Source organism: Triticum urartu, chromosome 5, assembly GCF_003073215.2.
Source record: "Triticum urartu cultivar G1812 chromosome 5, Tu2.1, whole genome shotgun sequence".
Lineage (NCBI taxonomy): Eukaryota > Viridiplantae > Streptophyta > Magnoliopsida > Poales > Poaceae > Triticum > Triticum urartu.
In genome coordinates, this window is record NC_053026.1 from 154,649,507 (window position 1) to 154,665,660 (window position 16,154).

Genomic DNA, 16,154 nt, shown 5'->3' on the forward strand with positions numbered 1-16,154 from the left:
TGGGCATGTTATTTATTTCTGTGATGAAACTGCTATAATTGCTAAACCTTGTGCTAAAGATAAACCTAGACCTGTGGTAGGCATGCCTGTTATTTCTGTTAAAATAGGAGATCATTGTTATCATGGCTTATGTGATATGGGTGCCAGTGCTAGTGCAATACCTATTGCCTATATAGAGAAATTATGCATGATATTGCACCTGTTGAGTTAGAAGATATTGATGTCACAATTAAACTTGCCAATAGAGATACTATTTCACCAATGGGAATTGTTAGAGATGTTGAAGTCTTGTGTGGGAAAACTAAATATCCTGCTGATTTTCTTGTTCTTGGTTCCCCACAAGATAGCTTTTGTCCCATTATATTTGGTAGACCCTTCTTGAACACTGTTAATGCTAAGATAGATTGCAAAAAGGATGTTGTTACTATCGGTTTAGATGATATGTCTCATGAATTTAATTTCTCTAAATTTAGTAGACAACACCGTGAAGAAGAATTACCTAGTAAGGATGAAATTATTGGTCTTGCTTCTATTGCCGTACCTCCTAGTGATCCTTTAGAACAATATTTGCTAGACCATGAAAATGATATGTTTATGAATGAAAGAAGGGAAATAGATGAAGTATTCTTTAAACAGGAACCTATTCTGAAAACAAATTTACCTGTTGAAATCCTAGGGGATCCTCCTCCACCCAAGGGTGATCCCGTGTTTGAGCTTAAACCGTTGCCTGATACTCTTAAATATGCTTATCTTGATGAGAAAAAGATATATCCTGTTATTATTAGTGCTAACCTTTCAGAGCATGAGGAAGAGAGATTATTGAAAACTCTGAAGAAGCACCGTGCTGCTATTGGGTATACTCTTGATGATCTTAAGGGCATTAGTCCCACTCTATGTCAACATAAAATAAATTTGGAAGAAGATGCTAAACCAGTTCGTGATCATCAACGACGGCTGAATCCTAAAATGAAAGAAGTGGTAAGAAAGGAAATACTAAAGCTCCTTGAGGCAGGTATAATCTATCCCGTTGCTGATAGTCAGTGGGTAAGTCCTGTCCATTGTGTCCCTAAGAAGGGAGGTATTACTGTTGTTCCTAATGATAAAGATGAATTGATTCCTCAAAGAATTATTACAGGTTATAGGATGGTAATTGATTTCCGCAAAATTTAAATAAGGCACTAAAAAGGATCATTACCCCTTACCTTTTATTGATCAAATGCTAGAAAGATTATCCAAACATACACATTTTTGCTTTCTAGATGGTTATTCTGGTTTCTCTCAAATACCTGTGTTCAGCCAAGGATCAATCAAAGACTACTTTTACTTCCTTTTGGTACTTTTGCTTATAGACGTATGCCTTTTGGTTTATGTAATGCACCTGCTACCTTTCAAAGATGCATGATGGCTATATTCTCTGACTTTTGTGAAAAGATTTGTGAGGTTTTCATGGACGATTTCTCCGTCTATGGATTCTTTTGATGATTGCTTGAGCAACCTTGATCGAGTTTTTCAGAGATGTGAAGAAACTAATCTTGTCTTGAATTGGGAAAAGTGCCACTTTATGGTTAATGAAGGTATTGTCTTGGGGCATAAAGTTTCTGAAAGAGGTATTGAAGTTGATAAAGCCAAGGTTGATGCTATTGAAAAGATGCCATGTCCCAAGGACATCAAAGGTATAAGAAGTTTCCTTGGTCACGCCGGATTTTATAGGAGGTTCATTAAGGACTTCTCAAAAATTTCTCGGCCTCTGACTAATTTATTACAAAAAGATATACCATTTGTCTTTGATGATGATTGTGTAGAAGCATTTGAAATACTTAAGAAAGCATTGATCTCTGCACCTATTGTTCAGCCACCTGATTGGAATTTACCCTTTGAAATTATGTGTGATGCTAGTGATTATGCTGTAGGTGCTGTTCTAGGGCAAAGAGTTGATAAGAAATTAAACGTTTATTCAATATGCTAGTAAAACCCTAGACAATGCTCAAAGAAATTATGCTACTACTGAAAAAGAATTCTTAGCAGTTGTATTTGCTTGTGATAAGTTCAGACCTTATATTGTTGATTCTAAAGTAACTATTCACACTGATCATGCTGCTATTAAATATCTTATGGAAAAGAAAGATGCTAAACCTAGACTTATTAGATGGGTTCTCTTGCTACAAGAATTTGACTTACATATTGTTGATAGAAAGGGAGTGAGAACCCCGTTGCAGACAACTTGTCTAGGTTAGAAAATGTGCTTGATGACCCACTACCTATTGATGATAGCTTTCCTGATGAGCAATTAAATGTCATAAATGCTTCTCATACTGCTCCATGGTATGCTGATTATGCTAATTACATTGTTGCTAATTCATACCACCTAGTTTCACATACCAAAAAAAAAAGTTCTTCTATGATTTGAGGCATTACTTTTGGGATGACCCACATCTTTATAAAGGAGTAGATGGTGTTATTAGACGTTGTGTACCTGAGCATGAACAGAACAGATCCTACGCAAGTGTCACTCCGAAGCTTATGGAGGACACCATGCTGTAGATAGAACTGCACATAAGGTATTGCAATCTGCTTTTTATTGGCCTACTCTCTTCAAGGATGCCCGTAAGTTTGTCTTATCTGTGATGAATGTCAAAGAATTGGTAATATTAGTAGACATCAAGAAATGCCTATGAACTATCACCTCGTATTTGAACCATTTGATGTTTGGGGCTTTGATCTATATGGGACCTTTTCTTCCTCTAATGGATATACACCACATATTTAGTTGTTGTTGATAATACGTTACTAAAGTGGGTAGAAGCATATCCCATAGTTGCTGATCATAACACTTCTATTAAAATTGCTTAAAGAAGTTTATTTTTTCAAGATTTTGGAGTCCCTAGATATTAATGACTGATGGTGGTTCACCATTTTATCATGGTGCTTTCCAAAATGCTTGCTAAGTATGATGTTAATCATAGAATTGCATCTCCTTATCACCCTCAGTATGGTGGTCAAGTAGAATTGAGTGATAGAGAGCTCAAATTAATTTTGCAAAAGACTGTTAATAGATCTAGAAAGAATAGGTCCACGAAACTTGATGATGCATTATGGGCCTATAGAACTGCATATAAAAATCCTATGGGTATGTCTCTGTATAAAATGGTTTATGGAAAAGCATGTCACTTACCTCTCGAACTAGAACATAAGGCTATTGGGCTATTAAAGAGCTCAACTATGATTTTAAACTTGCCGGTGAGAAGAGGTTATTTGATATTAGCTCACTTGATGAATGGAGAACCCAAGCTTATGAAAATGCCAAGTTGTTTAAAGAAAAAGTTAAAAGATGGCATGACAAAAGGATACAAAAGCGTGAGTTTAATGTAGGTGATTATGTATTGCTATACAACTCTCGTTTAAGATTTTTTGCAGGAAAACTTCTCTCTAAATGGGAAGGTCCTTACGTTATGAGGAGGTCTATCATTCCGGTGCCATAAAAATCAACAACTTCGAAGGCACAAATCCGAAGGTGGTGAACGGTCAAAGAATCAAACATTATATCTCAGGTAATCCCATAAATGTTGAAACCAATGTTATTGAAACCGTAACCCCGGAGGAATACATAAGGGACACTTTCCGGAACGTTTCAGACTCCGAAAAGGAATAGGTATGTGGTACGGTAAGTAAACCGACTCCAAAACAGTTTTTAAGGCAATATTTCTCCGTTTTGGAATATTTAGAAAAATAGAAAAATAAGTAGCAGTCCGGAAGGACACGAGGCCTCCACGAGGGTGGAGGGAGCGCCCTACCCCCTGGGCGCGCCCCCTACCTCGTGGGCACCTCGTGCGCTTTCCGGACTCCGTTTTCTTACACGACACGTATTTTGGTCGGTAAAAATTCATTATATAATCTCCCGGAGGTTTTGACTCCCGTATCACGCAAATATCTCCTGTCTTTGTTTCGAGCTGTTGCTGCTGCAGATTAGAGCAAGATGTCTTCGCAAGAGTCAGTCGGGGAGAGCCGGGTGTCTCATCCGGCACCGAGATCAATGACAAACAACAATGTTGACCTCTTTGGGCCAGCAATGGAGGAAGAGATGGAGGCTGAATTGAAGAGGATAGATGCCATGGAAGAGGATCAAGAAGTCACTTCCCGCTTCCGAGCTGGATTCACAATGGGAGAACTACAGAGCTCGGCTATTCCAAACTCGGTTATCCCTTCCAATGTTAGATTTCTTTCTTATGAGAATATGAAAAGGAGTGTCACTGGTTCTCCCGTAGCTATGCAGCACCCTTGGGTGCAGGGAGCTTTGGCTGTTACAGGAAAACTCCGAAAGGAAATAATGGACCTCAAGCAGCAAGTCAATAAGCTCGAGGAGGAGAATCGTATCCTGAGGGGCATCATCGCCAAGAATATCACATCACCATCCCCGAAAAGAGAGACATAATCACATGGGTATGGGCACTCCCCTTGGCAACTGAGCTTGGGGGAGTGCCCCGGTATCGTATCACCATCACTTTTATCTTTACCGTTTTTCTTAGTTCGATCCTTTTGGTAATATCTTGATCTAGTAGAATAAAAGTTTAGTATGATCTAGTTTGTGAGTTTTGCTTTATGATCCTTCTATGTAATCGAGTCCGTTGAGCTATATATAATAAAGATTAGTGTTGAGTCAAGGGCTTGATTATTTTGCCATGATCCTAAGTGAATAAAAGAAAAAGAAAGAAAAAAAGAAACAAAGAGATCATATGGATCTCATGGAGAGTAATGAGCTCACATAGAAAAAGTATGATGAATAAAAGTTGTTGAGAGTTGACAAGCATAGTTTTGGTCATCGTTGCAATTAATAGGAAGTAATAAAGAAAGAGAGGTCTTCACATATAGATATACTATCTTGACATACTATCTTGGACATCTTTTATGATTGTGAGCACTCATTAAAATATGACATGCTAAAGAGTTGACGTTGGACAAGGAAGACAACGTAATGGGTTATGTTTTCTTACATCTGAGATAAATTATATTGTCATGGATCATCCAACATGGTTGAGCTTGCCTTTCCCTCCATGCTAGCCAAATTCATCGCACCAAGTAGAGATACTACTTGTGCTTCCAAATACCCTTAAACCAGTTTTGCCATGAGAGTCCACCATACCTACCTATGGATTGAGTAAGATCCTCCAAGTAAGTTGTCATCGGTGCAAGCAATAAAAATTGCTCTCTAAATATGTATGACTTATTAGTGTGGGAGAAAATAAAGCTTTATACGATCGTGTGATATGGAAGAAATAAAAGCGACAGACTGCATAATAAAGGTCCATATCACAAGTGGCAATATAAAGTGACGTTCTTTCGCATTAAGATTTTGTGCATCTAACCATAAAAGCGCATGACAACCTCTGCTTCCCTCTGCGAAGGGCCTATCTTTTACTTTATCTCCTACCTTGCATAAGAGTCATGGTGATCTTCACCCTTCCTTTTACATTTTATCCTTTGGCAAGCACAGTATGTTGGAAAGATCCTGGTATATATGGCTAATTGGATGTGAGTTTTCATGAACTATTATTGTTGACATTACCCTTGAGGTAAAACGTTGGGAGGCAAAACTATAAGCCCCTATCTTTCTCTGTGTCGAATTAAAACTCCATACCCATAAGTATTGCGTGAGTGTTAGCAATTGTGAAAGACTATATGATAGTTGAGTATGTGGACTTGCTGAAAAGCTCTTATATATTGACTCTTTCCTATGTTATGATAAATTGCAATTGCTCCAATGACTGAGATTATAGTTTGTTAGTTTTCAATGAAGTTTACATTCATACTTGAAATTGTGATTGAATTATTACTCTAGCATAAGAAATCATATGACAAGAATTATATAAGTTGCTGTTCTAAGAATGATCATGATGCCCTCATGTCCGTATTTTATTTTTATCGACACCTCTATCTCTAAACATGTGGACATATTTTTCGATTTTGGCTTTCGCTTGAGGACAAGCGAGGTCTAAGCTTGGGGGAGTTGATACGTCCATTTTGCATCATGCTTTTATATCGATATTTATTGCATTATGGGCTGTTATTACACATTATGTCACAATACTTATGCCTATTCTCTCTTATTTTACAAGGTTTACATAAAGAGGGAGAATGCCGGCAGCTGGGATTCTGGGCTGGAAAAGGAGCAAATATTAGAGACCTATTCTGCATAGCTCCAAAAGTCCTGAAACTTCACGGAAGATTTTCAGAATATATAAAAAATACTGAGCGCAAGAAGTTCACCAGGGGGGCACACCCTGCCCACGAGGGTGGGGGCGCGCCCTACCCCTGGGCGCCCCCCTACCTCGTGGGCCCCCTGGTGGCCTCCGATGCCATCTTCTGCTATATGAAGTCTTTCGATGAGGAAAAAAAATCATAAGCCATCTTCTCGAAACTCCGCCGCCACGAGGCGGAACCTTGGCGGAACCAATCTAGGGCTCTGGCGGAGCTGTTCTGCCGGGGAAACTTCCCTCCGGGAGGGGGAAATCATCGCCATCGTCATCACCAACGCTCCTCTCATCGGGAGGGCAATCTCCATCAACATCTTCACCAGCACCATCTCCTCTCAAAACCCTAGTTCATCTCTTGTATCCAATTCTTGTCTCCAAGTCCGGGATTGTACCTGTGGGTTGCTAGTAGTGTTAATTACTCCTTGTAGTTGATGCTAGTTGGTTTAATTGGTGGAAGATCATATGTTCAGATCCTATATGCACATTAATACCCCTCTGATTATGAACATGAATATGCTTTGTGAGTAGTTACTTTGTTCCTGAGGACATGGGAGAAGTCTTGCTATTAGTAGTCATGTGAATTTGGTATTCGTTCGATATTTTGATGAGATGTATGTTGTCTCTCCTCTAGTGGTGTTATGTGAACGTCGACTACATAACACTTCACCATTATTTGGGCCTAGAGGAAGGCATTGGGAAGTAATAAGTAGATGATGGGTTGCTAGAGTGACAGAAGCTTAAACCCTAGTTTATGCGTTGCTTCGTAAGGGGCTGATTTGGATCCATATGTTTCATGCTATGGTTAGGTTTACCTTAATAATTTTGTTGTAGTTGCGGATGCTTGCAATAGAGGTTAATCATAAGTGGGATGCTTGTCCAAGTAAGGACAGTACCCAAGCACCGGTCCACCCACATATTAGATTATCAAAGTACCGAACGCGAATCATATGAGCATGATGAAAACTAGCTTGACGATATTCCCATGTGTCCTCGGGAGCGCTTTTCTCTATATAAGAGTTTGTCCAGGCTTGTCCTTTGCTACAAAAAGGATTGGGCCACCTTGCTGCACTTTATTTACTTTTGTTACTTGTTGCTCGTTACAAATTATCCTATCACAAAAATATCTGTTACCACTTATTTCAGTACTTGCAGAGAATACCTTGCTAGAAACCGCTTATCATTTCCTTCTGTTCCTCGTTGGGTTCGACACTCTTATTTATCGAAAGGACCACGATAGATCCCCTATATTTGTAGGTCATCATTGGGCCAGTATGATTATGGGTACTTCCTCCATTGTGGGTGTGGCCTCCATGGTTATGAACAAGTCCTCCCGAGTTCGGGGTTAGGCGAGGCTTCTGCTGAGCTCCTGAATTATACCTTCCTTGTCCATACTTCCTCTTACGACTCTCAATCTGCTGCTGCTTCTCTTCAATCATAAGAGCCTTATCTACCAACTCCTGGTAGTTGGTGAATGTTGCCACCATCAACTGCTGATGACCCACAAGTATAGGGGATCTAATCAGTCCTTTCGATAAGTAAGAGTGTCGAACCCAACGAGGAGCAGAAGGAAATGATAAGCGGTTTCCAGCAAGGTATTCTCTGCAAGTACTGAAATAAGTGGTAACAGATAGTTTTGTGATAGGATAATTTGTAACGAGCAACAAGTAACAAAAGTAAATAAAATGCAGCAAGGTGGCCCAATCCTTTTTGTAGCAAAGGACAAGCCTGGACAAACTCTTATATGATGTAAAGCGCTCCCGAGGACACATGGGAATATCGTCAAGCTAGTTTTCATCACGTTCATATGATTCTCGTTCGGTACTTTGATAATTTGGTATGTGGGTGGACCGGTGCTTGGGTGTGCCCTTACTTGGACAAGCATCCCACTTATGATTAACCTCTATTGCAAGCATCCGCAACTACAACAAAAGTATTAAGGTAAACCTAACCATAGCATGAAACATATGGATCCAAATCAGCCCCTTACGAAGCAACGCATAAACTAGGGTTTAAGCTTCTGTCACTCTAGCAACCCATCATCTACTTATTACTTCCCAATGCCTTCCTCTAGGCCCAAATAATGGTGAAGTGTCATGTAGTCGACGTTCACATAACACCACTAGAGGAGAGACACCATACATCTCATCAAAATATTGAACGAATACCAAATTCACATGACTACTAATAGCAAGAATTCTCCCATGTCCTCAGGAACAAAAGTAACTACTCAAAAAGCATACACATGTTCATAATCAGAGGGGTATTAATATGCATGTAGGATCACTGAACACCCCCCCCCCCCCCCCCCTCCCCCCCCCCCCCCCCCCCCCCCCCCCCCCGCCCTGTATGATCTTCCACCAATTAACCAACTAGCATCAACTACAAGGAGTAATTAACACTACTAGCAACCTACTAGCACAATCCCGGACTTGGAGACAAGAATTGGATACAAGAGATGAACTAGGGTTTTGAGATGAGATGGTGCTGATGAAGATGTTGATGGAGATTGCCCTCTCCCGATGAGAGGAGCGTTGGTGATGACGATGGCGATGATTTCCCCCTCCGGGAGGGAAGTTTCCCTGGTAGAACAGCTCCGCCAGAGCCCTAGATTGATTCCGCCAAGGTTCCACCTCGTGGCGGCAGAGTTTCGTCCGAGAAGATGGCTTATGAATTTTTTTCCTATCAAAAGACTCCATATAGCAGAAGATGGCCACCGGAGGGCCACCAGGGGGCCCACGAGGTAGGGGGCGTGCCAGGGGGGTAGGGCACGCCCCCACCCTCGTGGGCAGGGTGTGGCCCCCTGGTGAGGTTTCTTGCTCTCAGTATTTTTTATATATTTGGAAAACATCTTCCGTGAAGTTTCAGGACTTTTGGAGCTGTGCAGAATAGGTCTCTAATATTTGCTCCTTTTCCAGCCCAGAATCCCAGCTGCCGGCATTCTCCCTCTTTATGTAAACCTTGTAAAATAAGAGAGAATAGGCATAAGTATTGTGACATAATGTGTAATAACAGCCCATAATGCAATAAATATTGATATAAAAGCATGATGCAAAATGGACGTATCAACTCCCCCAAGCTTAGACCTCGCTTGTCCTCAAGCGAAAAGCCGAAATCGAAAAAATATGTCCACATGTTTGAGATAGAGGTGTCGATAAAAATAAAATACGACATGAGGGCATCATGATCATTCTTAGAACAAAACTTATATATATTCTTGTCATATAATCTAATGCTAGAGATAATTCAATCACAATATCAAGTTAAATTTATTGAAAACTAACAAACTACAATCTCAGTCATTGAAGCAATTGCAATTTATCCATAACATAGGAAAGAGTCAATGTATAAGAGCCTTTTCAGCAAGTCCACATACTCAACTATCATATAATCTTTCACAATTGCTGACACTCACGCAATACTTATGGGTATGGAGTTTTAATCGGACACAGAGAAAGATAGGGGCTTATAGTTTTGCCTCCCAACGTTTTACCTCAAGGGTAATGTCAACAGTAATAGTTCATGAAAACTCACATCCAATTAGCCATATATACCAGGATCTTTCCAACATATTGTGCTTGCCAAAGGATAAAATGTAAAAAGGAAGGGTGAAGATCACCATGACTCTTATGCAATGTAGGAGATAAAAGTAAAAGATAGGCCCTTCGCAGAGGGAAGCAGAGGTTGTCATGCGCTTTTATGGTTGGATGCACAAAATCTTAATGCGAAAAGAACGTCACTTTATATTGCCACTTGTGATATGGACCTTTATTATGCAGTCTGTCGCTTTTATTACTTCCATATCACACGCTCGTATAAAGCTTATTTCCTCACACCAATCAATCATACATATTTAGAGAGCAATTTTTATTGCTTGCACCGATGACAACTTACTTGATGGATCTTACTCAATCCATAGGTAGATATGGTGGACTCTTATGGCAAGACTGGTTTAAGGGTATTTGGAAGCACAAGTAGTATCTCTACTTGGTGCAATGAATTTGGCTAGCATGAGGGGGAAAGGCAAGCTCATCATGTTGGAAGATCCAAGACAATATAATTTATCTCAGATGTAAGAAAACATAACCCATTACGTTGTCTTCCTTGTCCAATGTCAACTCTTTAGCATGTCATATTTTAATGAGTGCTCACAATCATAAAAGATGTCCAAGATAGTATATTTATATGTGAAGACCTCTCTTTCTTTATTACTTCCTATTAATTGCAACGATGACCAAAACTGTGTTTGTCAACCCTCAACAACTTTTATTCATCATACTCTTTCTATGTGAGCTCATTACTCTCCATAAGACTCATATGATCTCTTTGTTTCTTTTTATTTCTTTCTCTTTTCTTTTATTCCTTTAGGATCATGGCAAAATAATCAAGCCCTTGACTCAACACTAATCTTTATTATATAGCTCACGGACTCGATTACATAGAAGGATAATAAAGCAAAACTCACGAACTATATAGATCAAGATATTACCAAAAGGATCGAACTAAGAAAAACGGTAAAGATAAAAGTGATGGTGATACGATACCGGGGCACTCCCCCAAGCTTGGCAGTTGCCAAGGAGTGCCCATACCAGATACTCAATTCTTCTTTGTTGGTGGAGACGGTGGTGATTTTGTTGATGGCGTAGGTTTCTTCCTTAATTTACGCTTGAGGACAGAATTTTGGTCCCTTAGGTCCTCGATCTCCTGCTCCAGGCTCAGTATCTTTTTGCATAGTTCCTGTTTGTTTTCCTGGCGAAAAGGGATAAACTCGATCTTAGGTTTCTTTACTCTATCGGGAGGCTTGACTTTTTGAACTCCACATGCATGTCCCCAGGTTGAGGTAGTGGGACTTCATCTTCATCTGAGCTCGTCTCCTCCTTTCCCTTAGGTTCATAGTCCTCTTCTTCTTCCGTAGTCCAACCACAATGCTCCACATCCCCATAGACCTTAGGACAAGGTAATCAGCCACATAGCTTTCTCCTTCCGAATCCTGGGACGACATGTTGCTCTCAATCTGCAGCAGGACAGCTCGAAAACAAAAAGGATATTTGCGTGATACGGGAGTCAAAACCCCCGGAGATTATATAATGAATTTTTACCGACCAAAATACGTGTCGTGTATGAAAACGGAGTCCGGAGAGCACACGAGGTGCCCACGAGGTAGGGGGCGCGCCCAGTAGGGTAGGGCGCGCCCTCCACCCTCGTGGAGGCCTCGTGTCCTTCCCGGACTGCTTCTTATTTTTCTATTTTTCTAAATATTCCAAAACGGAGAAATATTGCCTTAAAAACTGTTTTGGAGTCGGTTTACTTACCGTACCACATACCTATTCCTTTTCGGAGTCTGAAACGTTCCGGAAAGTGTCCCTTATGTATTCCTCCGGGGTTACGGTTTCAATAACATTGGTTTCAACATTTATGGGATTACCTGAGATATAATGTTTGATTCTTTGACCGTTCACCACCTTCGGATTTGTGCCTTCGAAGTTGTTGATTTTTATGGCACCGAACGATAGACCTCCTCGATAACGTAAGGACCTTCCCATTTAGAGAGAAGTTTTCCTGCAAAAAATCTTAAACGAGAGTTGTATAGCAATACATAATCACCTACATTAAACTCACGCTTTTGTATTCTTTGTCATGCCATCTTTTAACTTTTTCTTTAAACAACTTGGCATTTTCGTAGGCTTGGGTTCTCCATTCATCAAGTGAGCTAATATCAAATAACCTCTTCTCACCAGCAAGTTTAAAATCATAATTAAGTTCTTTAATAGCCCAATAAGCCTTGTGTTCTAGTTCGAGAGGTAAGTGACATGCTTTTCCATAGACCATTTTATACGGAGACATACCCATAGGATTTTTATATGCAGTTCTATAGGCCCATAATGCATCATCAAGTTTCTTGGACCAATTCTTTCTAGACCTATTAACAGTCTTTTGCAAAATTAATTTGAGTTCTCTATTACTCAATTCTACTTGACCACTAGACTGAGGGTGATAAGGAGATGCAATTCTATGATTAACATCATATTTAGCAAGCATTTTACGGAAAGCACCATGAATAAAATGTGAACCACCATCAGTCATTAAATATCTAGGGACTCCAAATCTTGGAAAAATAACTTCTTTAAGCATTTTAATAGAAGTGTTATGATCAGCACTACTAGTTGGAATAGCTTCTACCCACTTAGTAACGTAATCAACAGCAACTAAAATATGTGTATATCCATTAGAGGAAAAAGGTCCCATATAGTCAAAGCCCCAAACATCAAATGGTTCAATAACAAGTGAATAATTCATAGGCATTTCTTGACGTTTACTAATATTACCAATTCTTTGACATTCATCACAAGATAAGACAAACTTACGGGCATCCTTGAAGAGAGTAGGCCAATAAAAACCAGATTGCAATACCTTATGTGCAGTTCTATCTCCAGCATGGTGTCCTCCATAAGCTTCGGAGTGACACTTGCGTAGGATCTGTTCATGTTCATGCTCAGGTACACAACGTCTAATAACACCATCTACTCCTTCTTTATAAAGATGTGGGTCATCCCAAAAGTAATGCCTCAAATCATAGAAGAACTTTTTCTTTTGCTGGTATGTGAAACTAGGTGGTATAAACTTAGCAACAATGTAATTAGCATAATCAGCATACCATGGAGCAGTATGAGAAGCATTTATGACATTTAATTGCTCATCAGGAAAGCTATCATCAATAGGTAGTGGGTCATCAAGCACATTTTCTAACCTAGACAAGTTGTCTGCAACGGGGTTCTCAGCTCCTTTTCTATCAACAATATGCAAATCAAATTCTTGTAGCAAGAGAACCCATCTAATAAGTCTAGGTTTAGCATCTTTCTTTTCCATAAGATATTTAATAGCAGCATGATCAGTGTGAATAGTTACTTTAGAATCAACAATATAAGGTCTAAACTTATCACAAGCAAATACAACTGCTAAGAATTCTTTTTCAGTAGTAGCATAATTTCTTTGAGCATTGTCTAGAGTTTTACTAGCATATTGAATAACATTTAGTTTCTTATCAACTCTTTGTCCTAGAACAACACTACAGCATAATCACTAGCATCACACATAATTTCAAAGGGTAAATTCCAATCAGGTGGCTGAACAATAGGTGCAGAGATCAATGCTTTCTTAAGTATTTCAAATGCTTCTACACAATCATCATCAAAGACAAATGGTATATCTTTTTGTAATAAATTAGTCAGAGGCCGAGAAATTTTTTGAGAAGTCCTTAATGAACCTCCTATAAAACCGGCGTGACCAAGGAAACTTCTTATACCTTTGATGTCCTTGGGACATGGCATCTTTTCAATAGCATCAACCTTGGCTTTATCAACTTCAATACCTCTTTCAGAAACTTTATGCCCCAAGACAATACCTTCATTAACCATAAAGTGGCACTTTTCCCAATTCAAGACAAGATTAGTTTCTTCACATCTCTGCAAAACTCGATCAAGGTTGCTCAAGCAATCATCAAAAGAAGATCCATAGACGGAAAATTCGTCCATGAAAACCTCACAAATCTTTTCACAAAAGTCAGAGAATATAGCCATCATGCATCTTTGAAAGGTAGCAGGTGCATTACATAAACCAAAAGGCATACGTCTATAAGCAAAAGTACCAAAAGGGCATGTAAAAGTAGTCTTTGATTGATCTTTGGCTGACACAGGTATTTGAGAGAAACCAGAATAACCATCTAGAAAGCAAAAATGTGTATGTTTGGAATTTCTAGCATTTGATCGATAAAAGGTAAGGGGTAATGATCCTTTTTTAGTAGCCTTATTTAATTTGCGGAAATCAATTACCATCCTATAACATGTAATAATTCTTTGAGGAATCAATTCATCTTTATCATTAGGAACAACAGTAATACCTCCCTTCTTAGGGACACAATGGACAGGACTTACCCACTGACTATCAGCAACGGGATAAATTATACCTGCCTCAAGGAGCTTTAGTATCTCCTTTCTTACCACTTCTTTCATTTTAGGATTCAGCCGACGTTGATGATCACGAACTGGTTTAGCATCTTCTTCCAAATTAATTTTATGTTGACATAGAGTGGGACTAATGCCCTTAAGATCATCAAGAGTATACCCAATAGCAGCACGGTGCTTCTTCAGAGTTTTCAATAATCTCTCTTCTTCATGCTCTGAAAGGTTAGCACTAATAATAACAGGATATATCTTTTTCTCATCAAGATAAGCATATTTAAGAGTATCAGGTAACGGTTTAAGCTCAAACACGGGATCACCCTTGGGTGGAGGAGGATCCCCTAGGATTTCAACAGGTAAATTGTTTTTCAGAATAGGTTCCTGTTTAAAGAATACTTCATCTAATTCCCTTCTTTCATTCATAAACATGTCATTTTCATGGTCTAGCAAATATTGTTCTAAAGGATCACTAGGAGGTACGGCAATAGAAGCAAGACCAATAATTTCATCCTTACTAGGTAATTCTTCTTCACGGTGTTGTCTACTAAATTTAGAAATTAAATTCATGAGTCATATCATCTAAACCGATAGTAACAACATCTCTTTTGCAATCTATGGTAGCATTAACAGTGTTTAAGAAGGGTCTACCAAATATAATGGGACAAAAGCTATCTTGTGGGGAACCAAGAACAAGAAAATCAGCAGGATATTTAGTTTTCCCACACAAGACTTCAACATCTCTAACAATTCCCATTGGTGAAATAGTATCTCTATTGGCAAGTTTAATTGTGACATCAATATCTTCCATCTCAGCAGGTGCAATATCATGCATAACTTCTTTGTATAAGGAATAAGGTATTGCACTAGCACTAGCACCCATATCACATAAGCCATGATAACAATGATCTCCTATTTTAACAGAAATAACAGGCATGCCTACCACAGGTCTAGGTTTATCTTTAGCACAGGGTTTAGCAATTCTAGCAGTTTCATTACAGAAAATAAATAACATGCCCATCATATTATCAGACAAGAGATCTTTAACAATAGCAATATTAGGTTCAACTTTAACTTGCTCAGGAGGTGTATATGTTTTAATATTGCTTTTACGAACCACAGTTGAAGCTTTAGCATGATCCTTTATCCTAACAGGGAAAGGTGGTTTCTCAACATAAGAAGTAGGAACAATAGGATCATTATAAGTGATAGTCTTTTCTTCAACTTTAATAGGTGCAGCTACTTTTACTTCTATGGGAGGATGATATTTAAACCACTTCTCCTTGGGGAGATCAACATAGTAGCAAAAGATTCACAGAAAGAAGCTACTATCTCAGAGTCAAGTCCATATTTAGTGCTAAATTTACGAAAAATATCGGTATCCATAAAAGATTTAACACAATCAAAACTAGGTGTCATACCTGACTCCTTACCATTGTCGAGGTCCCAATCTTCAGAGTTGCGTTTAATTCTTTCCAATAAATCCCATTTGAATTCAATAGTCTTCATCATAAAAGAGCCAGCACAAGAAGTATCAAGCATGGTGCGATTGTTACCAGAAAGCCGAGCATAAAATTTTTGAATAATCATTTCTTGAGAGCTCATGATTGGGGCATGAATATAACATTGATTTAAGCCTCCCCCAAGCTTGAGCGATGCTTTCTCCTTCGCGAGGCCAAAAATTATATATATAATTGCGATCACGATGAACAAGATGCATAGGATAAAACTTCTGATGAAATTCCAATTTCAATCGTTTGTAATTCCAAGACCTCATCATCACATAGCCTATACCATGTCGATGCATCTCCCCTCAAAGATAAAGGGAAGACCTTCTTCTTAACAACATCTCCGGGTACACCTGCAAGCTTAAATAATCCACAAACTTCATCCACATATATCAGATGTTCATCAGGATGTTTTGTTCCATCTCCTAAAAAAGGATTAGCTAGCA